Source organism: Odocoileus virginianus, chromosome 6 (assembly GCF_023699985.2).
Source record: "Odocoileus virginianus isolate 20LAN1187 ecotype Illinois chromosome 6, Ovbor_1.2, whole genome shotgun sequence".
Lineage (NCBI taxonomy): Eukaryota > Metazoa > Chordata > Mammalia > Artiodactyla > Cervidae > Odocoileus > Odocoileus virginianus.
The window spans coordinates 13,454,442-13,475,090 of NC_069679.1; the positions used below are offsets into that span (position 1 = coordinate 13,454,442).

At 37.9% G+C, this 20,649-nt stretch overlaps 1 protein-coding gene across 2 annotated transcripts in view; it reads right to left on the reverse strand.

The window, feature by feature from the left end:
* The window catches only part of NPTN (neuroplastin), a 64,448-nt gene that overhangs the window by 33,298 nt on the left and 10,501 nt on the right, over positions 1-20,649 (reverse strand). The gene's annotated exons all lie outside the window — the stretch shown is intronic.

Here is a 20,649-nt window from a genome sequence, read left to right on the forward strand (position 1 = left end):
TTTGGATGGGTGAACACTTGGTTAGAAATGCAGTGTCTTTTATGGGTCACAACAAGAAGCATTAATGAGCTATGACACCTTCTTTTGGGAGTCAAGAGTCCACATCTCACCTGAAAGGCTAGCATACTTCTCACTCATGCAGGATCCTATCCTGAATTCAGGTTAGACTTTCCCCACATCCTCTTCTTCCGTGGACCCATGGCAAACAAATAACCCCGTTGTTTGTGAAGCAGCCTCTATCTGAAAGCAAACCCTCTGGTACAGGAGAGCAAGACAGTCTGTACTTCAGAGTGAGAATTACTATGGGGGTCAGCTCAGTAGTGGAAACAACAGTAACTCAACTTATTGCCAGTGTCTGGAAGGACTATTTCCTCCACAATCCCATAAATTTATAAACCAGAAAAATCTCCTGGAAAGTCAGTCTTAAAAATAACCATGACACAAAAACAAAAACCAAACCAGAACAACAACAAAAAAAACCTCATGGCATCTGACAGGCTCTCTTCACATTCTTTAGCTGCTTGGTTCCCAGAGGCCAGCTCAAAAAGAATGAAAACTGTACAAAGATGTACTAAACTTAAACTTTATGGTAAAGGCTAGACCTCACCAACATTGCCAGGCATTGCACAGGAACTAAAAGTTGATGTCTACTTTCACGTGCCCATAATTTGTTTGAGGTTACACTTGCATAAGACAAGGTGGCAATGGCAAAGAGAGAGCAAAAAAATAAAAAAATAAAATCCAGACTTATTGGAAGAACTTGGAATGGAGTCCATATCACAGTGTAAGCATACTCTCTCTCACCCATTTACTCCACCAAGGGTCCATTTGGCATTTCTACCAATTCAGGCTAAAAGGTACTAATAATTCAGTATCTAAAGTACACGCAAGAAGCTAAAAGAGGGTACTCTGAGTCACTGGGCAATTTCTCTTGGGCCCAAGCCAGATCCTCTGCAATGAGCAGAGTAAGGCCAGTTATCTACCAACATCAGGTTAAGAACATTTCAGAGAAGTATGAATTAAATGGAACAGTTTCCCTATAGACCAAAAGCCAAGGATATAATGGGATTGCTGAAAATGGAAGTTGTTAAGTGGAAATTTTTCTGTTTATATCCACAGCATATTTGTCTTTGGAGATAAACTCTACACCATGGACCTCAGAACCCTATGGGAAATACTACACTTACTCAAGTAGAGGTCAAGAACTCCAAATTCATACTACTCTTTCAAATGATAAAAGATTCAGGATCTGGGAAGGATAGGAAAGCAGTCATTAATAGCCTCAGATGAACTGTTCCGCCTTCAAAATGACACACCTAAACTACCTTTTGAGACCGGGTATCCGTTCCTTGAAAGGAACTAGTTATGAGAGGCCCCAAGAAGCCAAAAATATATCATTCTCAGGTGCAGGGGAAGTTTCAGAATTCCAGAAAGAAGACACCAAGCCATGGCATGAAAAGCTGAGCTCACTTCCAGATAAAAGGGTACCCAAGGAGCTTATGTTTTAGCTTTCACAGCAAGGAAAAAAGTATTATTCCCCTTTAATCATACTCTTGGGTCATTAAGTGGAATTCACAAATGCTCTTATTCTCACATTCTCTGTGAACTGGGGGAGTTTATGTCCACTTGAATGATGTGATAATGTGCCTAATTATGCTCTAGAAATATGTTGTTAGTGGATTTCTGTCTTTTTTCTCCCTTCTGAATTGCGCTTCAAAACAAGCTTAGATCTAAGCCTATTCAATCTACTGGCCATACTATGTAGAAAGAATGCCTGCAAGTATGTCCAGAACCACCAAGAACCCATCCAATTTCAAAATAATCACAAATCCCAAGACACCACAATTCAAAGATAGTGGAGAAACAGTCTGAACACAATTCTCCACTGCCCAGAACGAAGAAAGTCACTCAAACCAACACTGTGACTTCTGGACAAGACTTACTTCTAAGGAAGTGCTGATCTGATTTAGTTTAGTTTTCTACTCATATACAGGGAAGGGGACCAAGTCGATAATGTTCCTTGAATTAGTAAATTATATGATATATATTTAGGGCTTCCCCTGTGGCTCAGTGATAGAGAATATGCCTGCAATGCAGGAGACACGGGTTCGATCCCTGGGTCAAAAGATCCCCTGGAAAAGAAAGTGGCAACCCACTCCAGTACTGGGAAATCCCACAGACAGGAGCCTGAGGGCTACAGTGCATGAGGTTGCAAGAGAGTCGGCTAAACAAAAACAACGAGGATACATATTTAAGCAAACTTATCTAAAAAAAAAGTAAAAATCCCTTAAAACAATGACAACAGACATCTATCTGTGCTCTGAGGGCTATTATTATTTATTATTATTATTAGATATGTATATCAATAGATAACATTTTCTAAGTATATGTGTTAGACAATGTGTTAAGCACTTTTATACTACCTCATTTAATCTTCACAACATAACATAGATGCAATTATAATCCCTTTAAAAGATGTGGAAACTAAGGTCCAAAAAAGTTGAGTACTTCTCCCACAGTTACAAGCTAATAGTGAAAGAGTCTAGACTGGAATTCAGGTGTGTCCAAAGCCAAAGTACAGTCTTAACACCACAACTGCAGTCAACATGTCTCCCTGGGCCAGGAAAGTTCTAGATATTTTGGTCATCACTTAAATATAATTAATTAATTCTGGCTATGTAAAGTCAAGACTCCTCCACTGGAACGTGCAGCACACTATGATGACTAACTCCTTAAAATTATAATCCTATTGAAGAATGGAGACAGAATAACACAAGGATCAAAGTCCTAAAGCAAGTATGCGAATGTGAGTGAGTAGGGGGTGGAGGGTGGATGGTGGGAAGCAGGAGAGAAGAGTGAGGAAACAAAAGATTGTTCAGGAGCAAGACTTTCCCCATAGTTCTGATGATTCTACCACTCTGCTCTTGAGAAGCCTAGCTTAAAAGACATTAAAGGCATTTCTCTAGTGTTGTAGTTAGTGGCCAAATTACTAAAGGGCAAGCACCTGAAATTTTTATAAAACAGTTTACAAAGTGCTTTCACACATATCACATCTCATTTTGTTCACAAAAATTCACAAGGTTCATAGATCAAGCGCAGAGAGAGGTTCATGATTTGATCAAGATCACTTAGGTAGCTAATCCTGAGTGGAGCGGGAATCAAAACACAGGTCTTCAGCTTTTAGTGTACATTTCTTTCCCAAAAAAACACACTGCCTCTAAATAAAACAAGTAGGGAATTCCATGATAGCTGAACACTCATCAAAAATCATGAAAACAGATCTATTTCTCCTCCTAGCAGTAGGGAAAAGAAAAAAAAAAACCAACACTCTCTCTACACAGTACTGTGGAGTCACAGCAAGGCAAAGTTATTAGCAACCATCTACCTCATTATCCGTCCAAATTTAGCTCCAATTCAGGAGAAAAGAACCAGCTCTCAGCAACAGCAGGCGGCAAGGCAGTTCACAGTCTGACTCACTGCCCTGCCTTTCATTACCAAGGGCTTTCAAACAAATACATGCCCTCAACATGAGAGCACACACTGCTGAAAGTCAGGAGAGCAGGAAAAGCATCTGTTTGATTTCCAGGTCAAAGCTCATCCAATATTTTGGAAAACACCTAATTTCAGAAAAATACCTCTGGCCCCCTCTCCACCATCATCTCCATCCACTGTAATAGGTAACTGGGCTCAGAACTCAAACAGGTTTGACAAAGTATTAATATCAGTTCCTCCAGTTCAACAATGATAAAGAGGGAAGTCAAAGAGTGGTCACTAGCTTTGTGGGAGGGAGGAACTAGAAGCTGAGGGTGGAGGAGGGTGGCAGGCACAGTATTAAAAAATGAAGACTGTAAAACCAGGAAAAGCCTAAAGTAAAACTGTGTAACTAGGGATGGGATGAGAAGATGACAGCTGGGGCTAGCAGCCGGAGAAAAGGAGGAGCTCTCTGGCAGGGAAAACTGAATGTGTAGATATGTAGCAGAGGGTGAGAAGAAAAAGGGAACACAGAGGAACAAGCTGAGCCCAATCCCAAGAAAACTGCTTTTACATATACCCTAAGGAAGCAAAAAATGCTATCCCAGCCCCATACATGAGGAACCATCAGTGATTTTTTTACAGTCAATATTCTCATTTTTCTCCAGGGCTATCAGTGAACAGATAGTAAGATTCACTTATATTCCTCTCTCAGCTGACTACTGCCAAAGGCCAGGCCTTTAAATTTAGCCTGTTTTTGTCACCTTAAAAAAAAAAAAAAAAAACAGCTGTTCCCTTCAAGCCCCTCTCCACTACTAATTTCCTGTGGGTGGCTCATGCTGTTCTTTCCTTTGTGCCTCATAATAAAGAGGAAATGACAGCCAAGGACACAAGAAAACTTCTCTCCCCCTCCCCCATTCACTCACATCATGCACCTCAAAAAGAAGACTCTGAGCAAGACAAACTGATATCTAACTCCTATCATAGGTATGGTATTTCAAATCTAAGTGACTTTTAACTGCAATAAGCCTGCCTATTCTTACTGCTTATTTTAATCCTTAACACTATCCCTCAACACCAAAGATAGGTCCTAACTCCACAAGCACTCATTCTGTGTGTTAAAACCAAGTGTAAGGCAGGCCTGAGGCCCTGAGAGTGGATGAAAATGGGGTAACCTCATTCTCCACAGGAGAAAGGAGGTATATGGGTCTCATCTCATGGACCAGCCTGATCTGCAGGTAAGAGACAGCAGCAATTACAAAGCATTTTCCAAAGTCACACCTATTCCTTTCACAGCTACCTCTATCAGGGAGTCACGACAAAGGCTTAGAAATTAAGATCTTCTCCATTAACCAGGTTCTAATTCAGGGCCATCCTTTACTCTGAAATTATAGCATCCAAATGGCTAAAACAATCTGTTTTGGCATATTTCAGTAAGCCTTGTTTTGAGAAATAGGAGACTACGTAGTTTAGTGGATAGAAGTAGCAAACTCTAAATCTAGATTACTTGGAAGTGCTGTCACTAATTGTATGACCTTAGGCAAGTGACCTAATCTCTGAGCTTCTCCCTAATCTGTAGGCTGGGCTAATAATAGTAGCAACCTCAAAGAGTTATTGTGAGGATTACATGAAATTGACATACAGCTTAAAACAGTACCTGGCACCTAGTAAGCACTCAATAATATTAGCCATTATTCTATGTCTCCACAGAAATTATCCTGAACAAGCCAGATGCAGCAGCCTTCAGCACTGTTCCAACGACAGTCTGGGAAATAGAAACTTTCTCTTAAAGGAGCTCCAACTTAGAATCCAACTTCATCAATAAACAGAAAAAAACATAATTTTAATTAAAAATAAGAACCAGCATGGAAATATTAATTGCAGAAGGCAATGAAAAAGTTGGGAATTCCTCATTCCTTCCTATCCTTAAAGCAAACTAAAAATAAGGTGAGTGGTAACAGCAGTATGGACTCAAGGTATTAGCAAATGTTATTACAGAGTTACAAGTCATTCAATCTAAAATAATGTAAACAATATGGAAAACCCAAAAGTAATGAGAATAAAGAGAGGCAGTACAAGAGTCTCCTTTAAAAAAACAAAAAGTAAATTAGCCTACTAATTATAAATTAAGCTGCTTGGCAATGATACATGGGAAGATACTGGATATCACGCAAACTGTAAATTCCCAAAAATGTCAAATAAAATGGTAGTTACAGGATTTTGATCATATCACGTTATTTTTTAAGAAGAGTCAGTTTTTGAGTCAGTACCTCCACAACTTAAATTCTCTTAACTTTGAGCAGTTTCTTCAAGTGGGAATGATGCCACTTAAGGTAGTTGGAGAAGTCATGTGACATATATGGAAGAGTTCTGTAAGTTCTACAAATGTTAAGTTACTTTAGGATAGACAAGAAATAGGCATTCAATATGACTGATCTTCATTCAACACAAATTTTCATTCAGTCCTGCTGTCAATTCCCTTTCACAGACTAAACAAACATGACCTACCAAGATCCATGGGACTAAAACAGTGACACACACACACACACACACAGGCATAAGTATGATTAAAAGGGACTTTCCTGGGGGCTCAGCAGAAAAGAATCTGCCTGCAATGCAGGAGACATGGGTTCCATCCCTTGGTCAGAAAGATCTCCTGGAGAAGGAAATGACAACCTATTCCAGTATTCTTGCCTGGGAAATCCCATGGACAGAGGAGTCTGGAGGGCCACAGTCCATGAGATCACAGAGAGTCAAACACTACTTAGCAACTAAACAACAATGATAAAAAAAAAAAAAAAAAGTCACAGGCTTGTCTCTTACCAGAAAATACACACAAAAATTTGCATACGATATAGGGAGAGATGTCCCAGACACCAGGTTAAACACTGAGTTTTCACTGTATTGCTACTGGATGTGTGGACAGATAAGGGTCTCTCTATTTAAATTGAGAGCTCACCTTATAAGGATATGAGCCATGGTTTACAACATCTGGGTTGGCTTCTTCAACTTCTTCAAACTCAGTCTCCTCATCTGAAAAATGGGGATAATAATTCCTACCTTCTTCATAAGGTCATGGTGAGGTTCATATGAACAATGTAAGTAAAGTTACTTTGTAACCTATAGAGCTAAAAATGTAATAATATAAGATGGCTGTTTTATGCAAGCAATCTACTCTGTAATTTAAAGGATGACCTAAATCATTTCTGGGTATTCTACTGAAGTACCTCAAAAACACTGTGGGTTGAGAAAGTTGGGGGGACAGAACTCAAAGACTCACCCAGGATGAATGGGAGTTGTTCATTACACTTTTCTGAATTTTTCAATTTTCCAGACAAAAGAAGTATGAAAACCAATAACCCAGAGAATTTCAACATGTTTTAAATAGAAAGGGACATTAAATAAAGTAAGACTGCCAGAATTAAATTTTTAAAAATTAGAATACTAGTTTAAGAAAAAAGAGGGCCTTATAAAAACAGAACTTGACACCAAATCTAAGGAATAAGGAGGACTGGAAATTTTTAACAGCAGAGAAAACAAACAGCTCAGAACTCACCCCTCCTGCATTTCTTCATGCTTATCTAGCATGCTCCAGGAAGGGACTCAGTAACACTCACCTATGTCCCAGAATATCCTCAAATGGGCAATAAGAGACTGAAAACTCTGCTTATAGGCTATCTATCATAAAATTCTAGCCACTGAGTCTATGCTTTTACTAATAATGCAGTAAACAGCTTCATTATTATAGACATTCCGTGAGACTAACAACACTTCTTCCTCACATCAGGGAGGAAAGAGGCATTTTAACTTAATCTTGAGCAAAGAAAGTGAAGTGAAATATATAAAAGGACCCATCTGACTGTGACATCAAAATGACCATAACCTTAGTTTTCAACTAAGGATGTGTCCAAGGGGAAAAATGCAATAGCCACAAACTGCTGTCAAGCTAGTCTTTTCAGGAACTTTAGAAAATCTACTTTTTAACTCTACAAACAGTACTCAAACTGTTAATACACAAAGGAAAAAAGCTAGTTTCGCTAGCCATTAAAAACCATAGATGTTTCATCCAAAGGAAACAGACAATGCATACAAACCAGCAGTATCTCAAAGAACACTCTTAATGAAAGGTCTGGTTTCAAACAATGAAACCCTTACATATTTAAGCAAACACTAACAAAAGCTCTTATCCCAGGAGACTGTCAAAACTACCTATGGGCCAACAAAAACACACCCAAATGAAACTTTGAAGCCAGAAACAATTTTTTTGGAGAAGAGACACAGTAACAGAGTATTTGAAGAGTATACCTCAACTGACCCTTCATTTAGGGTTTATTAAAGAAAAAATGAAAACAATATTCTGGAAAGATTGAGTATTCCAGTTAAATAAACCATTCTCAAAAGCAAATAGGGAGTGGAGGGGAATTCCCTGACATTCTAGTGGTTAGGACTCCATGCTTTCACTGCTAAGATTTCAATATCTGGTCAGGGAACTAAGATCCCACAAGACTTGCAGCCACAGCCAAAAACAAAAACAAACTAGTAAAACTAACAGAAAAATAGATTATGTAATCCTTACACCACTCAAAAGCCATGGGCAATTAGTAATCTCCACTAATTACTTTCTTTGCAAATTTCTGTATTAGACAAGGGAAATTTGCAGAAAAAGTAATTAAAGATTACACAATTTATTTTTCTTTTAGTTTTACCAGTTTTTCCTTCCCAAATGGCACAGTGGTAAAGTATCTGCCTGTCAATGCAGGAGACGCGGGTTCAATCCCTGGGTGGGGAAGATCCCTTGGAGAAGAAAATGCCGCACCAGTACTCTTGCCTAGGAAACCCCATGGACAGAGAAGCCTGGTGGGTTATAGTCCAGGAGGTCTCAAGAGTGAGTCACGACTGAGCATGTAAAGCACCATCACAGATTCAATATAACTTTTGATGATGACCTCACTTTCTTGTCCCTGACAACATACCAACAACCAGGATTTAAATATTAAAAATAACACAATTCAGCACATTTTTCCAGAGGATAATACGGTTTATCTCATTCTTTCATCCTCATATATCCCATGAGAATGACAGGAAATACAAGTAGTTGAAGCTGATAGTGTGAATTTAATCTAGAAGATATTTTATCTGAAGAGGTAAAAAGTCCCTCTCCCACCTTCTTTTAAATAGCCAATCCCAGAAGCCAGAATCAAACACTTTGCACACAGGAAAATTCAACCTTTGAGCCACATCCCAAGATGTTAGGTAATATAGTCAGTTACAGTCTTCCCAGCTGATGAATTATTTCCAAGGTATAAATAGTTTATAGTGGAAATCACACTGGGAACTTTGTTATTATATATAAAGGCGACACTTTCTTTAGGTGGGAAAATCCTAGAGCAGTGATTTTTAAACTATCATGCATCAGAATCACCTGTTAAAACACAGATTGTTGGGCCCCGTCCCTGGAAATTCTGATTCAGTAGATCTGGAATGGGGCTTAGGAACAGGCATTTGTAACAAGTTCTCAGATGATGCCGGTATTGCTGGTTCACAGACCACACATCAACAACTACTGTCTTAGAGAGTCTGAAACTGCTAACCGGTATTGCTGGTTCACAGACCACACATCAACAACTACTGTCTTAGAGAGTCTGAAACTGCTAAATTTTTAGCTTTTTCAAATAGAAGAAAATAGGGGCAAAGGAACCACACAGATGTTTCTGAAACCATATAAAGACTCTCCTAGTAATGAGTCTGATTCATAACCAAAAGAAGGAATGTGGGCAAAATGGTTTCTAAACAAGTGTCACTCACTATGACTTCATAATAAGGACTTTTATCTAATATTTGTTCAACTTATCTATAAGCTGAGAGAAAGTTACTGAGGGCTTACTTAGCAAGGACTGTGCATAGGGACGATTAAAAGAAACCTTGCTCCTAAAGGGACTCAATTTTGTAAAACATGAGACAGGGAAACAATTACAATACAATTGGCAACAGCCACTTTTATAACAGACATGTGAAAGACAACAAAAACATAAAAGAAGTTACTAATTTTGCTGAGGGGAGAGGGCCGACACATGCATAGAAACCTCAGGCATAAAATCTGAAAGTACCCTTGTCAGCTGGGGGACAAGGCCTTGCTCTAGGCAAGAGGAAACAGTTTTGAATACAGTATTGAGAAGTGGCAGAAATAATTAGTTCTAAACAAAGCTAAAAAAATTCAACATTTTTTGAGTCATTTTACATGCCAAGCACTTGTCAAATGTTCATGCTAACTCAGAAAAATAAGACATCTATAGCCTCAAGACCTCACAATTTAGGGAAAGTGACAAGCATCCTACAGGCTAAGAGCCTGGACTTCTTTCAACAGAGTAAGTGATATGACAGATCTGACTAGTGGTTGTATGAAGGATGGATCCAAACTGGGAAAGGAGTTAGGAAACTCATTCACTAATCCAAACAAAAAATGAGCCTGAACTAGTTTAGAGAAGCTGTAGAAATGGTGAGAAGATGACGGATATAAGACATGTTTACAGGATAGAATTAACTGAAACTGACTATGGAGTGGAGAGTGATACTATAAATGGAATAAAGGAAGGCAAGCTGCAAATTGGCTTTGGAGGCACACACAGGATGGGCTGTGCTGGTGAGATGTTCAGATATTATAATAAAAAACACATACATGGATCTGGTATTTAGGAGAGAATCGGAGACTAGAAATACACAGTTGGGAATTATCAGCTTAGCTGGAAGTTGAAGCCATGGGAAGAGATGAGATCACTCAGAGGATGAAAAAGGAACTGAGGATGGAACTTTCTACATAATTAACAGTTCTTTCCAAATGATTCACCACTGAATGTAATGAACTTTTACTAGGATAAAATACACCAAAATAGGAATCAACCCCTTCCTGTTATCTGGACAATACTTCTTAACCTCACGTAAATAATTTATTATTCTGCTCTGGAAAATTAAGAAGAAAGGTCTTTTCATCATTCTGCTGTCAGGGACTCAGACTGATACAGTATCCATGCCAGAAGCTCTCACAGCAGCATTAGACTTTACTTGAGTAGACTATGTAATGCTATTAGCCTTAACAAAGAATCCTTAAACTTTCATAAAAAGAGCACCTATCTGGTTCCAAAGATTATCCTGGGAAATGCTTTTGCTCTGAAAAAGCTACCACTTATCACAACCAAATTTTCTCAACTTTTAAAAAAACAAAATGTACAGAATCTCAGCCTAAAGCCCAAGGCTAAACAAACTCTCACCCTGCACTCTGCAATAGAGACTGAAATGAAACAAAGCCAATATGCCACAGACTAAGTGATTCCAGAGGAAAAGAAAAAACCAATGAGAATTATAGCTCCTATTTAACGTTGTGATAAAAATTCATTAAGTTTGTTTTCAAGAGAACAGCATCGAAACACGGATATTATCTAGGGTGAAACAGATCACCAGCCCAGGTTGGATGCATGAGACAAGTGCTCGGGCCTGGTGCACTGGGAAGACCCAGAGGGATCGGGCGGAGAGGGAGGTGGGAGGGGGGATCGGGATGGGGAACACATGTAAATCCATGGCTGATTCATGTCAATGTATGACAAAAACCACTACAATATTGTAAAGTAATTAGCCTCCAACTAATAAAAAAAAAAAAAAGAAAGTTAAAAAAAAAATTCATTAAGTTTGTGATGTCTATGTCCTTTTTCCTGCCTTCTAGTCCTCCTCAATGTTTCTTTAAATGTTAACCAGATGTGGCTTTGGAAAATAAGGACTGTGGCACAAGCAGAAGAGTTTCCTCACTTCAGCAGTGGCACAGAAGGGGAAATTTTCTCCCCCACTCTGGGCCCCAATGGTCCCCAAATTTAAAATTTTGAGGATACTGAATAGAACTACACTGAGTTTTATTTTCACACTTTTTTACAAGGATTTATGAAAACGGACAAATTTTACTCCTTTAACTATGGACTGTATTAACAATATGTTGAAACTGCAACTTTCCCATTACTTAATTGTGACGGTGGCAAAATTTACACGAGTCCAAGCAATGTTTATGTTCTTTTTCCTGCCATCTGGTCAGCTTCAATATTTCTGCACCTATTAACCAGATATGATTTTAGAAAATAAAGACAACAACACAGGCAAGTGACCAAGAGATGCTCTACTTCAACAATGGCATACAATGTCTCTAATTTTGTATCCCCACAATACCTTGCTGTACATACTACACTCAATAATATTTGTTAAATGAATGGTGAGAAACACAATTCTCACTCACCAGGAATTAACCTTAAAATTCTTTCATTAAATTTCAACCTATTAACAACTTAAAATGTACCAGTAATTATGTTAATGAACAGTAAAATAAATGAAACCGTCTTTCTTTGATTAGCGGAGTTTTTCATATCAGAGCCATTTTTCTGAGTATCAACAGAATCATAAATTCTAGGAGACTTGGCTATGGCATATTTGAATTTATCAGAGAGTCCCTAGAAGTTACTTATTAGAAAAAAAAATCCCTAATGTCAGTTTGTTTTGTTTCTGTACATCCATTAATCCTAACTTTTTTTGTTCAGTTGCTAAGTCGTGTCTGACTCTTTATGACCCCATTAACTACAGCACACCAGGCTTCTCTGTCCTTCACTATCTCCCTGAGTTTGCTCAAACTCATGTCCATTGAGTCAATCTCTGAGTTACATCCCAAGATGTTAGGTAATATAGTCAGTTACAATCAAAGATCTATTAATCCTGGTAGGCAAGGAAATAAAAATTGAGTGTAAAAGATTTCTGATTTGAGATTTTACTTTACAGTTAGACTGCAACTTTCGTATTCTTTTTCAAATTAGGTTGATGATGCTGCCTATCATCAATTCTAAAAAAGAAGGAAGTTCTTCTAGAATCAAAAACAGCCTAGAAATCTCCTTCTTTGAAATGATAACCTTTAAGAAAAACATCTGTGGGGAAGAGTCAGGGAGTAGAACATTTTCTAACTATTCTTTTTTCTATTTTAAGAACACTCTAAAAAGATTACTGAACACATAACTGAACATCTCTGAAACCAAATTATTATACCAGGAGCTAAGCTTTACTGATGTTCATATGTGTCAGGCACAGGGCAAAGTATATCATATAATTTAATTCACTACCCCTTAAGATTGTACTGTCATTCTACAAATGTGCAGAGGCAGGATGCATACCCTGGCAGTTACAAATTAATAAAAATGTTTCATTTACTATGAACAATTAGAACTAACATCCCATATACATTATTTAATTAAAAAACATTTTATCTTATAATGACTATCACGCAGTATTTTCTACTTCTTTCTCATCGATATTACCATTTCAGGCTTTTATCACTACACAGCCATCTCCAATTATCTATTATCTCTATGGAAATTGTGTGGGCCTATTAGCTTAAAAAGTATTTGACATTACTGTGACTTACTATTTTAAGCTGGCACTCCTAAATAGTAAACTGGAACTCAGTGGTAGATCTCTAGTTCTTACTGGCAGATCTTCAAGGTGGTTGCTACGCTTAAGATTTTCTTCCCACTAAGGGATGAAAAGGAGTAGCACTTTCAATCCTTTTCCAAGCAGAATCTCAACAGCACACCTCTGTATTCTCCTATTTGAATCTGGATTTCAGGACAAATGACAGGTAGCTCTTTCTCATAAAGAAGCTTACAAACCTTGCAATAAAAATTATTTTACCAAGTATACTTTGCATAGGATGATTATCGTTGTGCTGTCTGATAAGACTGTATTAAAAGGATCATCTTTTCTTTTGGTCTTATTTCAACTGTGGACACATGTAATAGTAAAAATATTTCAATCGTCTACTTTGCAAAGTATCCACAGATACCAAGACTGCCCAAGCAGACTGTAAACCAAAGGTAAGAAACATCCTTGTGCAAAAACTTCAGAAGTAGGTCTACAAACGGGTCATCCATTTCAATAATTTTAAAACCCAGCTCCTTGGGCCCTAAGGATTCTTTGGAACAGGTTAGCGGATTTCTTCTCCCCCAAATAGTTCTACATTTATCTAATTAAATATTAATATTTCTATTTTTTTAAATAAGAAAAAACTTGCTACAGGTTGAAAATTTCTAAATCTGATTCTCACCCCAATCTAACACTTAAATAACATAGTCCAAAGAGGCTTAGAATGTAACTGAAAACCCTTACTAGAATCCCAAATTTCTGATTCCTGTTCACTACTAAAATCTCCTCCCTCCTCAATTCCTCAGGAAATCCCAATATTCAGTCAACAATCCAAAACTATTCTTTCATAATTACTTCTCAATTATACTCTTAATCATTTTGTTTCAGGTCTTCATTATCTCATAACTCCACAGTTAGGTACTACCTACAATTCCACAATGAGGGGAAGGATCAGGTTATATTACTTACCTACTGCCCCAAACATAGGCAGTATGCTTCTCTTGAAAAGGGATAGCAAAACTGTATACAGTGCACTTCTATTAAAAATTAGCAGAGTGGTCCCAGGAATTATTTACATGCCAAATAGTAAATGTATAAACATTTAATATTTTCACCAAAAAAATATGACTGAGTATAAAAATACAGCAATATATTGTTCTTTTTCCATTTAATGAAGCTTTTCCTTGTTTGGAATGAGAAAGGTCCGCTCGGTGAGCCAATTTCTTATCAAGAATTCAGTCATCATCAACATAATTCCCTTCAGTGACAATACAATAGATGCATCCTAGAGGCTCCATACATTAATATGAATGAAAGGATCTATCACTCCAATTACTATACTTAAAAAATGAAGGCTATAAATATCAAAATGAATTATAACATAATTAATACAGGGGCTTCCCAGGTGGCTCAGTGGTAAAGAATTCGCCTGCAATGCAGGAGACTCAGGCTAGATCCCTGGGTCGGAGAGATCCCCTGGAAGAGTGCATGGCAATCCACTCTGGTATTCTTCCCTGAGAAATCCCATGGACAGAAAAGCCTGGGCTACAGTGCATGGGGTCGCAAAGAGATGGACACAATTTAGTGACTAAACAATGACAACAAAGCATTACAGCCTGTAAATGCTCATGTTTTTAAAGAACAAGCTTTGAAAAGAAACACAACTACTAGCAGCACTTATCCTGAGGAATGGGAATCAAGGAGTGAAAGGAAGAACTTTAATATTTTACCTATAATACCTAAGTATTTATTTGAAATTATGTTAAGCAAATCTTTTCCTAATTTTCCAATAACTTTCCTTTTTCAAAATTTTAAGTTAAATAATTTCATGTCAAAATGTTGTTTAATAACTATTGAAGGTAGGAAGAGTCAGCCTCTCTGCCTCTAAAACTACCTCCTATGGTTAGCTATATTTACTCTTTGAAACTTCAACCTGATGAAAGCTTCATTACCTTTTAGGCAGGGATAGCTCACAAGCTTATATATCTGGTTACTGCAGGCTCACCTGGTACTACTGGGCTTTTTCAGGTTTTTCCAATGGTGTATTTTGAGAGTTTAAGATGATACACTTCTTGAGCTTTTTCAGTGACAAATGGATAGTGTTACAGAATGGTAAGGTGACACTCTTAAAACATTACTAAAAACATGTTCCACTCAAATTCTTTCCCATTCTGACTTTAAACAGCCGGTAAAATATACATACCTGTTACTGAAATACAAATGCCAGCAAGCTCATACTTTTGGCTATTTCTGAGCAGTTTTCACTTACTACTCTGTATACTCTAATTTTTTTTTCCTTTAATGCACATCAAAATTTGCCTTTTCATCCTACAGCTGTAAAATCCGATTACCCCTAACACTACCCCCACCCCATAATTGAATTTTAATGTCTACCTGCCACTGAGTAGCAAATTATATGCTCCATGGGCAAACATTTCAGAATGTTTCATGGGTACTCCACAGTTAAGAGGCAGTCTTGCAGGGAAGCACTAAAATTTACCAGCCCACAGCAAGTAACTCACAGGTTACAATCAATATTCATTACCAGCTGCCTGCCTGAAGTTCCTTCTGCCTTGATGTCCCCAGTTCCTTCAGGAATTAATTTCCTTTGTAACTGGCCTCAAAGACTACCTAAGCTGTTTCTGAAAAATATGGACTTTATACAACCCTGTGGGGATTAAAAAGCATGTTAGAAAAATCTCAATAAACATCTGCTAGGAAAAGCAAAAATACCCCCAAAGTCAGTATGCAAACATATCAGCTCAAAACATCAGTAAACTAAACAAACTTTTGTGTATTAGAAGTCTAATAGAATTTGCTACCCTTCTGTCTCAAAGGGATTCAAATAAGACAGGACAAAGAGGTCAAATGTTTATCTAGAAACAACTGAAAATACCAGAAAGGACAGGACCAAGTAGAGATGGGTAAAAAAACACTAAAGACAGACGTGTGTGCCAGTCGCTCAGTCGTATCTGACTCTTTGTAGCACCATGGACTGTAGCCTGCCAGGCTCCTCTGTCCATGGAATTCTCCAGGCCAGAATACTGCAATGGGTTGCCAGCGGGGGAGAGGGGGACTTATAAAAAATAATATATACTTATCACTATAACATAAGGCTCAAAATAATATTGTGGAGGAAAACAAAGATGAAAAATACAAGTATGAAGAACAGGAACAAGGAAATAAAGCACAAGTACTGCTTTAACCATGGAGGTTACTGTGTTAATTACTAAAGGAAAGTACAAGTTTAAAAAATTTCTGCTGCTAAAGTATGAAAACAAGATACATAACAAGATGTATATGCCTCTAAAGGTTTTTACACGAACCAAGAAAATGTAAAGCTTTCAAGACATTTACTGGGCAAATGAAAGAAAATCATAAATCAGTTTCCTACTAAAAATCATGTTGCTAAATTTCTAGCTCAAGCAATAAATATAAAAGTATGTCACTTCTATGGCATAATCTAATTTTGAAGGTACAATAAGGTACTGCAATACTAGCAAAATTACTTGCTCCAATATTACTTCAAAAATAAATATGCTAAATAAAGATCATTGCTCTGCTAAGATTGAAAGCTAACTTGAAAGACTAAGGACGCTAATCTACTGAAATAGTTTGGAATCTGCACATTTAGTGTTACAAGCATCAGGCTCCAAACAGCTTTAAATAATCAGGCTCCAAATACCTTAAGTGGTAGGTAAGTTGTGTTATTAACCTAAAAATTTCATTTTAATTACTTTCCTGTTTCTGTTGAAAGTAAGAAGTCTAATATCTCACATTATCAGAGATTTCAAATTTCTTAACCATTTCACTATAAGTATAGCTAGCTTTCAAAAAGATTAAAAAGTAAAGCAAGATTCCATATATATGCATTAATACATATTTGTTTTTCTCTTTCTGACTTACTTCACTCTATGTAACAGGCTCTATAATATCCAACTCACTAGAACTGACTCAAATGTATTCCTTTTTATGGCTGAGTAATATTCCATTGTATATATGTACTACAACTTCTTTATCCATTCATTTGTCATTGGACATCTAGTGGATGTCTTAGTGGGTGGGAGGAAGGAGAGGGTGGGACAAATCAAGAGTGCGCCATTGAAACATATACACTATCATATATAAGTTAAGTGAAAGTCGCTCAGTTGTGTCCAACTCTTTCTGGCCCCATGGACTGTACAGTCCATGGAATTCTCCAGGCCAGAATACTGGAATATTCCAGTATGCCAGAATACTGGAAGAGCCTTTCCCTTCTCCAGGAGACCTTCCCAACCCAGGGATTGAACCCAGGTCTCCTGCATTGCAGGTAGATTCTTAACCAGCTGAGCCACCAGGGAAGCCCAATCACATGTGAAATAGATAGCTTGCGGGAAGCTGCTGTGTAACACAGGGAGCTCAACCTGATACTCTGTGACAACCTGGGGGGGGGGGGGTAGGAGGGAGGCTCAAGAGGGAACAGACATACATATACTATGGCTGACTCACCCTGTTGTATGGCAGAAACCAACAATGTAAAGCAATTATCTTTCAATTAAAAATAAAAATTTTAAAAGTAAACCAAGATAACTGAAGGCTATTAGTGACAGGAAATCTTATCAAGCACATTCCTGTGTCAGCTATCATGCAAGTTGATTTATGCAAGCCTTTCATTCTAACCTGTGAGGTGTGTATTATTCCAAATAAACAGATGAGGAAACAGAGTAAGAGACTTAGCAAAAATCAAGATTCCAATCCAATCTCTTAGGCTTCAAAATCTGTTAACATAATTCTTTGGTGAAGAGGACATAAAACAGGGAGCCACTGACAGTTTTACTTGACCAGCACAGTATTTTTTTTTAATTTTTTAAAACCATGGAATTTTTTTTTTAAAGAAACTTATTTTGTATTGGGGTGTAGCCAATTAACAATGTTGTGATAGTTTCAGGTGAACTGCAAAGCCACTAAGCCATACATTATGCTGTTGTTGTTCAGTCACTAAGTTATGCCCGACTGCAACACCATGGACTGCAGCATTCCAGGTGTCCCTGTTCCTCACTACCTCCCGGACTTTACCAGAGTTCATGTTCATACATATATATGTATCCATTCTCCCCCAAACTCCCTTCCCATCCAGGCTGCCACGTAACACTGAGCAGAGTTCCATGTTCTACACTATAGGACCTGCACAGTACTTTTAAAAGTCCAGTATTCAGTCAAAGCATCTATCATATTCTCCACTTTAGCAAAGAGTACTTGCCTAGCTCCTATGGTAAACAAGTTTGCATCCCTGCTTTAATACATGTCAACAAAGACAATAAAAACAAGTGAAGAGCTGCTCTCCTTGCCTTTCCATTCCTAGAAGAGGTGTGGTTTTGACCAGAGGTTGTCTCAGGCACTATAACCCATTATCAGAGGATACTTCAGTGCAGGCACAAAATGGAGATGTTCTCAACTGAAGCTGCTCTGACTTTTACAAAGCATGTAAAGTTGTAGGTGTATTTTTGGTTAACACAATAATTTGGATATCATTAATAGCCTGGGCTAGGACCAGGGATGGAGATGGAAATGGCAACCCACTCCAGTGTTTTTGCCTTGAGAATACCAGGGACGGGGGGAGCCTCGTGGGCTGCTGTCTATGGGGTCACACAGGGTCGGACACGACTGAAGTGACTTAGCAGGACCAGGGATCTTCAATATCCCACAGTGTCTTACACAACAAGGAACCATCCCTTTTTCTACACAACTTTCAAACGACATTCAAGATGAACACTTAGTCTGAGCCTAGAATCTAACTCTTTTCTATATACACCACGAAGTATTCTTGCACGGTTTTCATCATCAATTTTCCAGGAATGAAGTTACTACGTAAAGTGAGGATGGCTGCTCCATGCTTAGTCACTCAGTCATGTCCAACTCTTTGCGACCACAAGGACTGTAGCTGCCAGGTTCCTCTGTCCATGGAAAACTTCCAGGCCAGAACACAAGAGTGGTTGCCATTTCCTACTCCAGGCCATCTTTCTGACTCAAAGACTGAACCTGAGTCTCTTGCCTCTACTGTACTGGCAGGATTCTTTTCCACTGCGCCACCTGGGAAGTCTATCAAGGATTATAAGAAGTTCAACGTTGACCTTCCCTAGCAGAGGGGGACAATTCAGTGAAAAGGCTAGTCTGGTAACAATCATCTAAACACAAATATTTTATGATATGATAGAGTCATAACCAAACCTGAAATAATCTGGCCCTTCTCACTAGAACTTTATTTTCCTCTTCACTTTCCTATGAACTACAAGAGTTGAAGTTAGCATATTAAAAGTAAACGTAAAAGTACCACCCTTATAATTAAAGCTATCCCTACATAACTCTCTACAGTAAAGCAGTTTATAAAGCATTTTCCATATGTTACTATCTTATCTCATAAAACCCCTACAGATTAAGTATTACACTAATTTTAAAAAGAGAAACCACAGGAACTTAAACAGAAGTAGAATCCAGAGCTACTGCCAAATTGAGCACCCTTTTCCATTCAACTACACTGTCCCAGAAGACGACCTAATAGGTTTTATTTATATTTCACGTTTACAACGGTGACAGATAATCAATTTACTTACCCAGTACTACGGTCTCCAACTCAGTTTAGGCATCAAATTTAAAGTATACTAATGTTCTAGTTTCATAAAAACCATGGATTATTTTTAATACTTTGTTAAACTGCCTTAAATATATTTCAAATAAATGTGTAAGAATAGTTATGATGATCTTTATACTACTTAATACTTAATATCATTAACCCTGGAGGCTAGTACACAGTTCAATTCTTATCATTCTTACAGCCACCTCACCCCAGTCCACACCAAAAGGACAGGAAGTAGATCTCTTATACTGAATGACTAATACACAGCAACATACCTCCAATCAAAAGACTTTATAATAAAGCTCATGAAACCATGATTTTTTTCTTAGTACTGAAATTTAACTATAAAGAAATTACATCCCACATACACTTTCCCTGATTCTCTAAATCAGGTGGTTATAATTAAGCAAGTTAAAATTATTCTGAACCCACTAAGAAGAAAAGGGTGTGGGCGGTCATATCTTCATTCATTTCTTTTCTTCTTCCAAGACAAGAAAGTAAATATGTTCCAAGACCCTAAGGAAAAACTGTAAAGGACAATCCTTGAACCAAGAGCCCCATCTTTGTCATATACCCTCAAACAATAGTGTCCTAAATTTTAAAATACTCTAGCTAAGGAGGGGCTTCCCTGGTAGCTCAGCTAGTAAAGAATCTACCTGCAATGCAGGAGACCCCGGTTCCACTCCTGGGTCAGGAAGATCTGCGGGAGAAGGGATAGGCTACCCACTCCAGTAATCTTGGGCTTCCCTGGCGGCTCAGCTGGTAAAGAATCCACCTGCAATGATGGAGACCTGGGTTTGATCCCTGGGTTGGGAAGTTCCCCTGGAGAAGGAAAAGGCTACCCACTCTGCCTGGAGAATTTCATGGACTACATGTATAGTCCATGGGGTCACAAAGAGTCAGACACTACTGAGTGACTTTCACTTTTCACTTAGGTAAGGAGAGAAATGGGGAACTGCAGGGGAAAAAAAAAAAAAAAACAGCCTGAGACCCTAACTTCACCTTAAAATAGCTTTAATTTTTAAAAGAATAAATGAAAAACTGTCAAATATAAGATAGCAGAATTGAAAAAATATATATATAGAAATGTGATGTAACAAAATAAAATAATACTATCCTAAACTACA